Consider the following 15,459-nt stretch of genomic DNA (forward strand, 5'->3'; position numbering starts at 1 on the left):
ATTATAAAGTAAAACGTCATAAAATTTTAAACATTTAAAATGTTTAAATAAATGTTTACATGTTTAAATATTGTATAAATAATACTTAAATAAAAATATATATTTACATAAAAATAAAAATGTTTAAATAAAAGTTCCTTTATGTAAAGGGATGCATCATTTTAATTATTATTATTTAATAAATAAATGAATGATTGATAACAGGTTTGTGAAGCTGGAAAAATTGACAAAATATAAGCAGATATTGTATATATGAGTTATCAGTTAATAATCCAAAGACATGCTGGTAAGAAACAATCACAGCTGAGTACTCAAGAATTAATTTTCCTGTCACTGTTGGGCAATATGACTTTGCAGGAGCTGAGTACAAACACGTAAACCTGCTTCTTGACTGTTATTTTCTTGTGTTTCTATTGACTGTTACCTTCTTGTATTTCCACATTTATTAAAAAGGGGTTGGTAGGTAAGATGACAATGTAAATTAAGCAATCAAGTAAATATTTCTATTTACACACTTGGACTTGCTCTAGGCATAATGTAGTTTAAAAATTTATAATTCTAGGTCAAAAATGTCAAAAATTGCCTTGAAGGAAATTACTTTGGAAGCCTCTCCAAAGTTTGTAAGCCTTAAAAAATGTCCTATATAAAAACTATAAGCTGACTATATTATCCATTCAGCTACTACATTTTTAAAAATAAAATTAAATCAGTCATCACAATATGAAATTGGAAACATCACTGTAATGACTGATAAAGGTAGGAAAATGTTATCGCTAAATAAAGGACGTTAATGCAACTGTAATGGTAAAAGAGTAAACAAAATTTATCAAGGTAGTTTCACTCACTGTCCTTGGACATAGAAGTTAGGTCCTCATGCCCCATAATGAAATGTAGGCCATTATTTGGGGACAGAATAAACTTAAAACTATAAATAGAACAGCAAAATGTGGGAGATAATTATACTAAAATTCTTCTTCCACTTAAGATTATTGAATTCTTACACTTAAGGTTTTTTTTTTTTTAAACAGAAAAGGAATTAAAATAGTTCAAATGTAATAATAAATACTTAACTATTCAAATTTGAAAAACTTTCAATTAATCCCATTTACGGGGTATTTTAGGGTCTAGTCTAATAAGTACCAAGTTGAAAACCAAACTATTAGCCCTCTAATTTGATCAAGAAAGAAGGGTAAGGATACAAACAAACCCTCTCACACATTATTAAGATGGCTATACATCAGTCTGAGTCTTGGTCTGAATACTGATTTTAAACCTGAGAGAATTATTTTTGAGGGGGCTATGTACTCGTATACAAATATTTCCATTAATCACTAACATTTGGGTAGCGACTGGACTCTCAATTTGTTACATATCAGACTGGCAATAACTATTAGCTTAAAAAAAGCAGGCACAAGTTTTCTAAATTCTCAAATAAAAATTCCTCAGTTTTAGAAATGTTTAAGTATTCAAGTTCGATCATGTTAAATCGTAATAAATTATGATTTATTTTAATATAATGGCCAATGTTCTTTTTTTAGCAGTTTGACCTGAATTCCTATTAATGTTTTTTTCCAGCAGTTTCATTTTAAAATGACCTTATGTGATAAAATAACTACTGATAAAACACAAGTCCAAGGAAAAAGAAAGAAGGGTGAAGTTTGAGACAGATTCACTGTTCAAGTAGAAGGTATACACAAATGCTCCTGTGAGAATACCACATACCAAAGTTTATTGAAGAAACAGTTTGAGGGTCTGCCTGCTGTATTGGAATATTAATCTAAACACACTACTGCTTTCCTCAGTTTTAGCAACATCTTTCAGATGGAGTTATTTATCAAGTCTCTAAATAGAACTTCAGAAAGTGAGGTGTCTGAAACGATATTTTAATTAATGACACTTTCATAAACCCATGATGGTTCACAACACTATTTCCGACTTTATCCACCAAATTTGAAACTAAATCATTCATTAAGGTATTGTATAATTTTAATTATACAATAATTATATTGGATCGTTAGGTTTAGAAGGCCTTTTTTCGAACTTTTAAGTTTCACTGTCCTATAGAATATACACATTATAAACAAATACATAAATGTATTACATGTGCTGTTAATAGGAGTCATTCAAACACAAGTTCTATGACAAAATATACCTGGGAAAAGCTATGCTTAACACAAACACATTTTCTTTTCCTTTCCGCAAGACTTCTTGGAGTCTACAGAATGTACAACTTGGCTGGGTGCGGTGGCTCACACCTGTAGTCCCAGCACTTTGGGAGGCCAAGGTGGGAAGATTACCTGAGGTCAGGAGTTTGAGACCAGCCTGACAAACATGGTAAAACCCCACCTCTACTAAAAAATACAAAATTAGACGGGTGTGGTGGTGCATGCCTGTAATCCCAACTATTCGGGAGGCTGAGGCAGGAGAATTGCTTGAACCTGGGAGGCGGAGGTTGCAGTAAGCCGAGATAACACCATTGCACTCCAACCTAGGCGACAAGAGCTAAACTCTGTATCAAAAAAAAAAAAAAAAGTACAACTTAAGACAAAGAACTGGGTCCATGTAGTTTATTTGGGTGAGAATCCTAGGAAATATGAGTGAGGAAGTGAACAGAAAGATGGCAAGGAGAAAAAACTAATACAAGGATGAATTACTGAGTTTGCTGCTGTTGGCAAACTGAGAAGCATACTGAATGTGTCCAGAATTGTGCATCTAAAGAACGGGAGGCCACGGCATTTATCTCTAAGTTCTTATCCCGTATTAACTGAGAATTATTAACAATCTGCACTGCTAGTCTGCACTTAGCCACTGAATAAGGGGACAATCTCAGTGGGCTCCAGCAGTGTGGGAGAAAGGCAGAACACAAAAAAGCAGCACTCATTTAAAGTGGGTCTATGTAAGGGCTGCTGACTCTGAGCTCAAAGTGTCTATCTACCATGGGTGAGGACAAAGGGTGTGCAATGTGAGGCAACAGAAGTGTTACAAATTCTTAAGAGTCCCTGCCATGTCACTATATACTTTGAAACTCAATTTACTCTATAATTATTCTACTAGCTATAAGATGCAAAGAACTGAAAATATACAGAAACCTACTACCCTACAACTTTTTAGAAGACCTCGAGTTTTTCATACTCAACACAATTCCCTGAAATACCACTTTATGAAATTTTATGGCTATCTACCTAACTGAAGTTCTAAGGAAGAATTCAAACTTGGTAGGCTAATGCAACTCAGATTAACCACAGACAACTTCAATTTAATGTTTTCATTAACACTGAAGAGTCTGCAGACTCTCACAAAGTGTGTTGACACTGAAAACTGATGTGATTCATAAAGTGAAGTATACTTAAATATATAACTGACAGTAGATGATGCAATTGTATATACTTTTCCTTCTTTGAACAGATTTTCTTTAAAAAATACTCTATATTAAATGCTACAGAAAATAATTAAAGTTAATGAGCAGGCATTGGTATCGAAAAAAGGGGAGAAGACATGTAAATAAAATGTGGTAAATGCTATAAAAGAGATATGAACCTGATATGTTCCCTATATGCTACGTAAGGCATCCTGGACCCAAAACTTTTATTTCATATTATTTATAAAACAAAAATGTTTCAAACTCTGACTACTGTGTATACATTTTGTTAAAAGTCTGGTGGTTACAAAATTGAACAAAAAACATAGCTGGCCTTTAGTTATGAGAAAATTCCACTTCCCAAAATATCTCTGAAAGCTTAAGGTAATTTTAAAAATAAATGAAATTATTAAAACAGAATGAGATAAGCATTTTCATAATAGCCCTTTTTTTGTTTTTATAGTATTTAAAATAATGGTATTTCAATTTTGAGCAAAGTTTTTCAAAGTAATCTATGATTCAGGTTCTAAAATCCAAAAAAATTAGGGTCCCCCAGTCCCCAGTATACATATTTAAAACTCCTCTACCAACTCAAACTACATATATAAATATTAAAACTCAATTTTAAGGATTTGTTATCACTTAGTTATTAGGTCAACTAATAATTAAAAGATATACTATTTAAAAGGACAATATTTTTTCATTATTAAAAGGTAAATCCGGAGCTAGAAGTTCTTGAAGTTTGCATGAAAGGTCTAGTCAACATAGTATAAGAAACATTTAGGTCTTCAAGTTCAATCAGAACTCTCAATGAATTAATAATTAGCCTTGTGATTTATTTTAATATAATGGCATCTGTGAATGACTCAAAATTGTTGTGATTAATAACCCATTTTCTTACCAATTTCTTATAAGCGTTCTAGAAAAAAATACATGTGTTTTAAAGTAAAAGTGAGAGAAAAAGAAAGAGACAGACAGGTACAAGGGGAAAGGGAGGCCTGGAGAACAAAATCTGCAATGGAGTACATACATTTTACTTTGACCAACTACAGGGAATTCACAAATTATTTCTAGAAAGCACAATTTAAAAATACATGCTCTACAGCTTAAATTGTCTTACAAAATTCTAGAAAACGGTCACATTAATATGACTTCTATTTATTGTTATCCCATAACATTTAAATTTTTTTAAACACCCATTTAAAAAACAAATTCATAATTTTAAACACGAGTGATGCCAACTTAAAGTTGCAAAACCAAGTTCAATATAATCAATGAACCAAATTATTCTGAATCTTACATCAAGATAATACCGTAACTACTGCATTGACTAAACTCACCTTCAAAAACATATGTCACAACTAAAAAATAAATTAAGAGCTACTAATAAAAAGACAGCGACAACTAGGAAAGAATAGCACATTCATTAATTTAAAAAGGGTTCCATTTTTAATAACTTTGTGATTAAGATATTATTATTATTATTATTATTATTTTTTTTTTTTTTTTGAGACGGAGTCTTGCTCTGTAGCCCGGGCTGGAGTGCAGTGGCCGGATCTCAGCTCACTGCAAGCTCCGCCTCCCGGGTTTACGCCATTCTCCTGCCTCAGCCTCCGGAGTAGCTGGGACTACAGGCGCCCACCACTTCGCCCGGCTAGTTTTTTCGTATTTTTAGTAGAGACGGGGTTTCACCGTGTTAGCCAGGATGGTCTCGATCTCCTGACCTCATGATCCGCCCGTCTCGGCCTCCCAAAGTGCTGGGATTAAGATATTATTACACTGCAACTGCCTTTGTAAAAAAACAAGTAGAAGGAAATGAATTTAAAAGTATTTTTGCTCTATATAACATCCAGAAGTGCAGCTCTAAAAGAGTTTCAAACTCAAGTGAACCAATGGAATCCCTACACTATTTATTTAGAGTTGATACTATTCTTTCTTTATGAATTAACCTCTCTCTTGCCATCTGCTACAGCATTTTTTTCCTTCAAAATGTAACTGAATTCATATTTTCTTCAAGACAGTTTATCTGCCTCCCACTTTATCATCTTACACCTCCCCCATTTGCCATCCTTATCATACTTTGTCACTCATTTATACATGTCTATTAAAACCAGGTGTGATTTTCCCAATAGAAAGTATAAATGGAAAAGCAAAGACTACTTGTGATTTATAATTTGTATAAATTAGAGAAGTTAATTAGGATGCTCAGTCAATGGAGGACAAAATATTTAAATTTTCATCATGCTCAAAAAATAAATGCCAAAAGTATAAACAAATCAAATTAGTTTCTAAGATAAAATTCAAACTACAGTTGATGGCTGTCAGCAAGTAGTAGTGACTCAAAAGCACAATTTAAATTTTTCAAAATAGTTACTGTTTTCAAAGTAAGAGTTCCAAGGTCAGAAAAGCAATAAATTCAACGTCATTTTTCTAGAGACCATTGTTTTAAGTTTATTAAAAAAGGCTTTTCCATTTTGTGTTATTGTCAAAAGAAAAAACTGCAGCTGACAGTCCAGTCATATTCATTAAGTTCTTTAATAACAGTACACAGATCTTTTTGAAAAATTTATTAGCTCAAGGAGAAATCAACAGTAACACTACCAAATACATAATTACTTATATGTGAAAAAAATGAATAGGTGGTGCTAAGGTTCATGCATTTTTACATGCCAGAACCACTTGATTTTTATACACCTGATGTATATAAAAATATTATTTTTTCTCAATAACTCTATCCTAATTCTCCTTTTTAAAACATACAAAGCACAGAAAATAAGAAAGTTAGCAAGTATACATGTGATGCCATTTTAAGATAAGAATATATTTACAAACCATATACCTGATAAGGGGTTAATAGCCAAAAGATAAAAAAACCTCATACAACTGAATAGCAAAAAAACAAATAATCTGACAAAAAAAATGGGCAATGACCTGAATAGATATTTTTCGAAAGACAACACAAAAAATGGCCAATGGGTATATAAAAGGGTGCTCAACATAACTAATCATCAGGAAAATGCAAATTAAAACCACAATGAGATACTACCTCCCATCTGTTAGGATGGCTATTGTCAAAAAGACCAGAGATAACAAGGGTTGGAGAGAATGTGAAGAAAAGTGAATCCTGTATACTTATGTTGGGTATGTAAATTAGTACAGCCAAAACAGTATGGAGGTTCCTAAAACTACTATATGATTCAACAGTCCCACTTCTGGGTATTTATCCAAAGGAAACGAAATCAGTATGTCAAAGAGATATCTGCAATCCTATACTCATTGCAGCATTACTCACAATAGCTAAGAAATGAAAATAAATGGAGGTGAATCTATAGTGAAAAGACATGTGGGACTGAGAGTATACAGAGAGACTGATTGCAAAGAAGTATGAGGAAATTTTGGCAGTGATGAAAATGTTCTATACCTTATTGTGGTAAAGGTTTTACAGAGATGCATGCATTGTCAAAACTTATGGAATTATATACTTTAAATAGACATAATTCACTGTATATGAATCATACCTCAATAAATTTTTTTTAAAATGATGTGCCACAAGCATGGTATATGTTACAAAATTAAAATTATATTTCATTAAATTTGAGGGCCATCAAATTCTCTACAAAAGCAAAAAAAAAAAAAAAAAGAGTATCAAAAGTCTTAAACTTTTAGAAATTCAGAACAATTTATTTGATTCTGACTTAGGCATATTGCCAAATACGGGACCTAAGATGCCTTATCTGTAGATGAACAGACTACCAAATTCAAGTTCAAAGTACCTTTAAGGGTCATTTTCTCTAACACAAGGTAAGCAAAGAAAATCATGACTAAGTGCAAACAAGTTCAGCTACCACTTCAAGGCATTAAAACAAAATGTTCGGAACTCAGATTGTCTCACATAGTTAAGCCATACACAGACCAGTCTTCTCAGCACCTGAGTACCTGATACAGTGACACATCTAAAAGTGGGATAAAAAACATCCAAGGTGTTCGGTAATTAAGAACCAAAAAGTAACCAGAAAACACAAAGTTTGAAAACCTGCATCTTATAGCCAACATGTTATGAATAGTCACTTCTCTAATGTGGGAAGAAAATACCACCAATAATCTGACATGCTAAAAATGTTGGACTTTTCATATAAAAACTTAGAAACACAAACAGCAAAAGGGACCCCAAAAAAAAAAAAAAAAAGAAAAAGATAAAGTCATTTTAATACTGAGAAAACTACAGAACAGTCTAGGTAAAAATTCCAGGAGTCATTCAATCTTTAATGTCATAGTCCTTAAATGCATTGAAGCAGTATAGCTACAGATAAAAGAGCTGTTATTTTTAAATTTCTGCATTTTACAAGCTTAGTGTGTTTCCTATATGCCAAATGTCGTTTTAAGTGCTTTTCAAATATTAACTCATTTAATTACAATACCAATCCATTGAGACATATATTTTACTTTATAGATGAGGAAACTGAAATAGAGAGATTAAGTAACTTTTCCAAGGTTACACAACAAACCTGGTAGTCAAAAGCTAAAGTCATGCTCCTAACCACAAACTCTGCTTCTCTTCATAAGTTTTTAATTCATGAACTTTTATGGATATGAGCAGAGCTTTGCAATAGAGGAAAGTACACAGACTCTACTAACCACAAACAAATGGTCTTTTGTCAGTCAAATGCAGTTATTTAGTCTGTGCAACTGCATTATTTGTTAGATTTCTGGCAATGGTTCTCAACTCTGGCTGCCAATTCTGGTTGCACATTGGAATCACCCAGAAGTTTCATTTAACTGGTCTGGAGTGGCAACTGGTCATTTATTTTAACATTCCCCAGATGAATCCAACGGGTAGCTATGGCTTAAAACCAACGGTGTATAGCAAGGTTGTGAGTTTAAAAGCCTGGCAAAATAATATAGAGAGCAAGGGGGTTGGGACAACCTTAAGAGTCCAATTTAATTTAAAAAAAAATGCATGAATTGAACTTAATATCTACAAACATTGGCTCATGGTATATCTTCTGTTCTTGGAATAGCCTTTTATTATAAACATATCAATGATAAAAATACTCCAAAATGCAAGTCTCTGAACACATCCTATAAGGGAGATGGAAAGAAATCAAGAAAAAACATAACCCATGTCACCAACATGTTATTCCCTTGTGAAAGTGAACTTCACAGATGGGTCTATGACCACACAGAGTACTTGCTTAGTTCAACTTTCAAACAAAAGGATTTATGAACAGCCTTTTGGAACTTGATTTTCATATGTTCAATTAAAAAGTCTTATCCTAATTTCTATATAAATGGAAATGGATACTCACATGCTGCTCTAAATGTATGAAGATTAACCATCTATTCTAAAATAACCGCAGCAATGGGTATTAGTGTATTTACACTTAAAGCACAATAAATCGGTATAGTTTAGTGGTTGTCAGATGTTAGATTTTATAAACAGTATAAATTTCACTTCAAATTTAAGAGACTGATATACTGGGGTTGCAAAATTTTTATCTGTAAATATAAATAAATACACAAAACTATTACTTTTTTTTTTTCTTTTTTCAGAATGGAGTCTCGTTCTGTCACCCCTGGAGTGCAGTGGTATGATCTTGGCTCACTGCATCCTCCACCTTCCAGGTTCAAGAGATTCTCCTACCTCTGCCTCCCAAGTAGCTGGGACTACAGGCACGTGCCACCACACCTACCTAATTTTTTGTATTTTTAGTTGAGACGGGGTTTCACCGTGTTAGCCAGGATGGTCTCATTCTCTCTTGACCTCGTGATCCACCCACCTCAGCCTCCCAAGGTCTGGGATTACAGGCATGAGCCACCATGCCCAGCTCACTATTACCATTTTTATTACCAACATACAGAGAGACATACATTATACCCACTACAACATCCTTATGAGAACAAATAACGATACCATAATGACTGTAAGGATATATTTACCATTATATTTATAGAAAAATAGAAGGCTATTCAGAATAACTTGGACCATTTAAAAAAGTAAAATTAATCTAATATACTCGATTTAAGAAGACATGAGCATAAATTAGAAAAGATGGGTATCCACAAGTAAAATTTTAAACTTATGAATATAAAAAGATAAAACTCAACTATCTGGAAATATTTATATTAGCTTCTTTTGTGTGTGTGCCTTAAATCTACAAGGTCTGGTGCTGTGTACTAAGGCTACAGAGATAAAAGGCAGAGTTTTACTCAAGGAACTAAGTTTAGCAGATAAAACAGACAAATGAATTGGTAAGTTATTAACACTATAAAGGTAGGCACAATCATGCTATGGAAGCACAAGGTAAGAGGGGTACTTATGTAGGGACCTTATGTAGGATTCTGTGCTAGGTGCTGTACACAACTGTGTTTGTGGGGATGGGGTTGTGATGATTAATAAAAACCCAGATCTTTGTTTCAAGAGTTTACACTATAATAAACAGGCCTAAAAGACCAACCACGAAGAGGTCATTTCAAAAGAGGCCTGAAGATCTGACTCTAAGCCACAATCCTCTACATTTAAAGTTGAAAACATTATGCTGCTAAACTTCCAGAACATCATTACTTCTGATTTAAAGAGGAACATTTGAGAAAATTTTACTTGAATCGGTGGCGGAAGGAAGAGGGGCAGGGATAATGCCCAGGAGTCATCCAATCCTTAATGCTACCCTGAAGACATAAAGACAGAATAGCTAAGGTTAACGCCTCTACTATTATTTTCATTACTTGAAGAGGGTAGGGATACTGTTGCTTTTGCTAATTAGCCAGGACTAGTAAAAACAGGAGCTCCAAAGTACTGTATGATAAAACAAGAAAGTCTCAACTTAATTGTCAAATGTGGACAATGTATGAGATTGCTCTAGGAAATTTACAAGAATACTGCAAGAAGAGATGATTACAACAGGAACTATGTGACAAATGTGCCTGACTTATTTAGAGAGTATAGAAATGGCTCCCGAAAGACGGAAAACTAATATAAAAATGTGTCAAAACTATCAATGCAGAAATTTAAAGCTAACTTCTTAATGTGCGCCTTAAAAACAAGTAGCTCTTTACACAGAGGTGTAGCGAGACTACCTATTACTGAAAAATCATTAACTCATTCAGTTATCTCAACTGATGTTTTACTCTGTATACTGTATTTTTATGACAGAAATAAGTATTTCATAAGCACACATGAGTAAGGAATGAATGTGAAAAACAATTTGAACTCCCAGGACAAGCACATCCTTTAGTAAAGTACTCTGCTTTTCTTTGCAACAGAAAAATCTTAGTTCAATGTTTTCTCAGAAAGTGTTCTAATGATCACCTGAATTAGAATCACATGAGGGACATTAAATATGCAGATTCCTGGGCCCCAAATCTCAGATCCACCAAATTGGTTTCTGGGGACCTAAGAATCAGCATTTTAAAAAGTTCACTGGAAGATCCTGGAGTCCACTAACATTTTAAGAACCATTGCCTTAGATGCTCTAAAGCTGCAAACATGATATATACTTATTAAAGAAAACAAATGCACCAAAACCAACTGAAAATACTGATTTGATTCTGAAAGACTGGGACTCTTTGAAAATCAAAGCAAATCAATATTTTCTTAAGCAATATTATAGTAAACATTATTTTACCTTTTCTTGAGGACTTTAGGCTGTCACTATGATCACCTTCACTCTACTGTAAATGATGCATAAATGGCGGCAGATATAGTTCTACTACAGTGTTGGTACCCAGCACAGCAGACACCCGAACCCTGGGTGTACTCCCTGTGTTCTGTGATGGTTCCACTTTATTCTTCCAAACTCTTAACTACTGGTGTCTTCCAAGGATCTGTCCTCAGTTCTATATTATAACCCCACTGTGCAGTTTACTTGCCTCAAAGCTTCAACCTCCACAGAAGGCTTCCAAATTCTAAACTTCCAAAGGATACACTGCAAACTAAATCATTACCATTATCCCTATAACAAGCCAATCTGCCTGACTACCCTGTTCCTCTTGCCCCCAACCCCTACCATTTCCAAAGCGTATGCTAATAGCTATCTACATTTTCCCAGGAAAGAAATATTGGCATCATCTTTGACCCTTCTTTATTTTCACTAAAACTGCCTATTCTGATCTTCAAAGTCTGTCTTCTTCTATTTTCATCATCACTATTGTTATTTAAGCTATTATTAACTTTGGATCAGGTTAGTATAAAAGCCTCCTTTCTCCTAGATTCCTCCTACTACAACAGCTGTGTTTCTCAACCTCTTTGTCCACTGTGTACTCTGGGAGCTTTTAAATATACAGATGTCTGTGTTCCACAAAGTTCCAAAGATGATACTGATGTGGAACCAAGGCTAAGAACCGCTATGTTTGTGGGTTTATTTTCCATTAAACAAGGAATCTGCACCAATGCTTTTGGCTTCTAGTGTATCTTTTCAACTGCAAAAAGCCCCTAAAACGATAACCTGTCACAAAGAACACTAATAATAACAAAATCAAACAGCTAAATACTAATGTACATTGTATACCTACATGTACTTCACTGAACTGACTATATAAATGGTCCCTTTATCTTTTAGTGTTACTGATTACTGAACTGTTTTCATTATTTTTTCTTCTACTGGGAATGGCAGTTCAAACTCTCCTAGTGCAAACTTAACAGGATTTTCTGCGGACAATCTTCACCTTATTTATTTCACTGATCAGGCAAATATTCTATCACAAAAAGCTTTCTGATTCTGTATCAGAATAAGTATAAGAACAACATAAAAAGAAAACAGCAAAACCTCACTTGAGAAAAGAATCTGTTCAAAGTTTCTTAAGGTCTTGGAATTGGTCAAAATTTTAAAGCAGCTATGTTTAAAGTCCACTGAGGAAAAAAAATAAGAAAAGTTCAATTAAAAGGAGTCTCATTCTAATTCTTAAAACAAATTTAAAACTTTGTTTCTGGAAAAACACCAACATTACATTCATTCTTTTATTTTTAGACTTTTTGGTTTAAAATTATTCTAATACAAAGGTTTTTCCCCTTCCCCCACAATTCTCATTTTAAGTGTTTGCTGCAGAATAGTCAATCACAAATATATTTTTCAGCTTATCCTACACTGCTATTCTAATTCACCTGTTAAGATCACCCCCTAATTCCATGACCTTAATACCTGTTTTAACCGTTTAGAACATACTTTTATTTTTTTGTGATTGATTTATAAGCTGCAGGTGTTTATGTGATAAACTGTTTTAAATCTGTTTGGTATGCAGAACAAGTAAATTAAAGAACTGAATAATTTGATAAAATGTCCCAAAGATATTAATAAGATAGGTTAAAAAAAATAAAAACGAAATGGAATTAAAAGTGTACTTTTACTCCTGACAACTGCAGCCTTTTACATTTTCTTGGAATTTTTACATGAATGCTTTAAGTTCAGAAAGAGAAATGCCAGGCATAAAAGCAATCATTATAGGAACGGGTTCATGTGAATACGATTATGGAAAAAAAATCCTACAAAGACAACCAAAAACACACGTGGCTCTACTTCAGTTCTTGATGTGATACATATTTGTCAGGCTCATCTGATTAAATAATGAAGTCCCTGTTTGAAAAGCAAAACTAGTTTTTTATTAAAAGGCTGTCTATAATATAATTCTTTTACATTTAAAATATTTTTGGTTTACATGGAGGTCAAATTTTAAAAATTATGTATGGCAAAGACAGAAAACACCTATATGTGCAAGCATATTTCCATTTATATAACCTCACTTTAAAAGACTGACTCTTAACTATCAATGGCAGATACCAGAAATACTCCTTCGCATCACCACTGCTAGGCATCTCCCTATCATTTCATTTTAGTAACTGCTTCAGATATGAGTGCTGCCTGGAACACACCTTTATCTCTAGTTCTCACTTTACCTTTAGACAAACTGGCAGAGTCTCTTAAGTGGTGACACAGGGCAGGCCGTAAAGTGGGGAGTGAAAAATGGTAAACGAAAAGAGTGCATTAAGCCTACCTGCTACTCTTTACAACCCTGTCCACCCTTCCCCAACTCAAGCCTGTTCATCATCATCAACTAGCATCAGTTGGGCAAACGGATGGAGAACAGTGGAAAAAAATCTTTTTTTATCACAGCAAAAAAGAACAACAAAAGTTATTTTCATTCTTTTTCCTGTTTTATTTTCAATTCCACTAACAGAGATAAGGGAAAAGAAGGCTCTGTTCTCCAACCTCCCGGTCATTATCTAGTCCTCACTCCTGTCCTTGATATTCAATGACCGTTTTGTCTCCTTATTCCACTCTAACTTATTTCCTTTCCTGCCCTCTCTCCCCAGAAAACCCTCCCCTCATATAGCCCCAACTCAGCTAATCATACCTAGCCTATGGATCATCCATTCCCATCAATTTATATCTTTTCCCCTAATGCAAATTCTAGAACCACTTCCTGCTTCCCATTTTCCCTCCTATTCTAACATTTGGAGTCACTAACACTAGGTTTGGAGTTGGGGATGGGGAACCTGTATTATTCCCAGAAAATATGTATAGTATTAACAATGAACTACCAAAGCATCAAGAAAGTTATTTTAATCTTTTTAGGACTCAGCTCACTCATCTGTAAAATGAAGAAACTATTAGATCACCACTCTAAAATCTGGCTGACAATTTCTAATTCCTAATAATAGGGATCTTAAACTATAGATCTGAGGTAGAATACAGGAATTTTCTAAGAGGCACCCAGTTGAATCTGCTGATCATCCATGTTTGGGAATCATTGCTAAATGCTAAGAGGTTCCTTCTAGTCTAAAACTCCAAGATCCTAAGCTGGAATTTTCACTGCATTTGCTGGTAGAGAAACTGTGATAAAAGGAGTACAGTTTCCATAGTTATTGGTGCTATAGTTCAGGTATGTTACTGATTCAATAGGCCTCTGCAGACTGATCTAGCACTTAAGCACGCTTCAGATTATGATAACAGCTGACTTGCAAATGAACTTGTAAAATATGTTTACAGATTAGGGACTATTACCACAATACTAAGTCCTCAAAGTAAAACACTAAAAATTATTTCCGTAGTATTATTATGTGCGCAGTGTTTTTCACAGATGGCTTTTTTACCACTAATATTTAGCCTATATGTCAGAAATAAAGGCAGAAGGAACATGCTCATTAGGATCACTTATTCTGCTAATTCACTGATGGGGCTTTGTATATCATTCGAGCAAAGCCTAGAGAAGTCTAGATCACTAGTGAAATTCAGGGTATTAAAACGCCTAAAGAATAGTCTCATTCAAATGTTTAAACTGCCAGGACATTAACTCCCCAGAAGCATACTAGATCATTCACTTACGAACTCCATGTATCTATTCTAGATCTGGTAACTTCCAATTCTCATTATAAACAAGGGTTCCTGTGGTTAATATTCAGGCTTAAAACATGTTTAAACGTGTGGGAACTAAGCACATATAAACAGCACTTGAAGAGATGACACATTAGTGTGTTAATTTGAGTGGAACTTATTCATTTATGAATAATGAAATTATTAAAAGGTAAAAATAGAAATGGAATTCTATGCTAGTCATTTCTCTCTTTAAAAAGATGCACTTAAATTTGTACAAAATAGCAGGGCAAATTGCAGGAAAGTGTGTCCATTTATTTCCTAATTTCTCCAAATAACATGAAATCTACAGTGAATGCCATTATGTAAGAGCATTCTTTGAATATCAAGAATGATGCAGTTGTTGCTATGGTAACTACTCATTTTATTGACTAAATTGTGGGTTTGGGTAGCATTCTTTCAAAAAAACATATTTCAACCTCTTAAGTAGGTCTGATAAGATTCTTTCTATTGTTATCTGTTAAACAATAACTACAAGCCGCATTTGGGGATGATTATTTAAGCAGCCTCTATTAAAAGCTAAGCTTGATTTGCTAAGGAAAGAAACCTTTAAAGTTTGAAAAACGAAACATATCAACTACATTCAAAAGAACAAAGGATACTTAGTTTTAACTTTCTAAAGTAGTTGAAACGTGTGTAAAAATCAACAGTAACATGATCTCACCCGTCTGTGTTCCTTCACTGCCATAATTTTCCTTCTAATCCTAAATTATTAACTAAGTATAAGACTAACACCAG

General features: G+C 33.8%; 1 protein-coding gene across 1 annotated transcript in view; it reads right to left on the reverse strand.

Annotated features, from left to right (window-relative positions):
- BMT2 (base methyltransferase of 25S rRNA 2 homolog) overlaps positions 1-15,459 on the reverse strand; it is a 122,957-nt gene that overhangs the window by 106,163 nt on the left and 1,335 nt on the right. The gene's annotated exons all lie outside the window — the stretch shown is intronic.

The sequence above is a fragment of the Macaca mulatta genome, chromosome 3 (assembly GCF_049350105.2).
Source record: "Macaca mulatta isolate MMU2019108-1 chromosome 3, T2T-MMU8v2.0, whole genome shotgun sequence".
NCBI classification, from domain to species: domain Eukaryota; kingdom Metazoa; phylum Chordata; class Mammalia; order Primates; family Cercopithecidae; genus Macaca; species Macaca mulatta.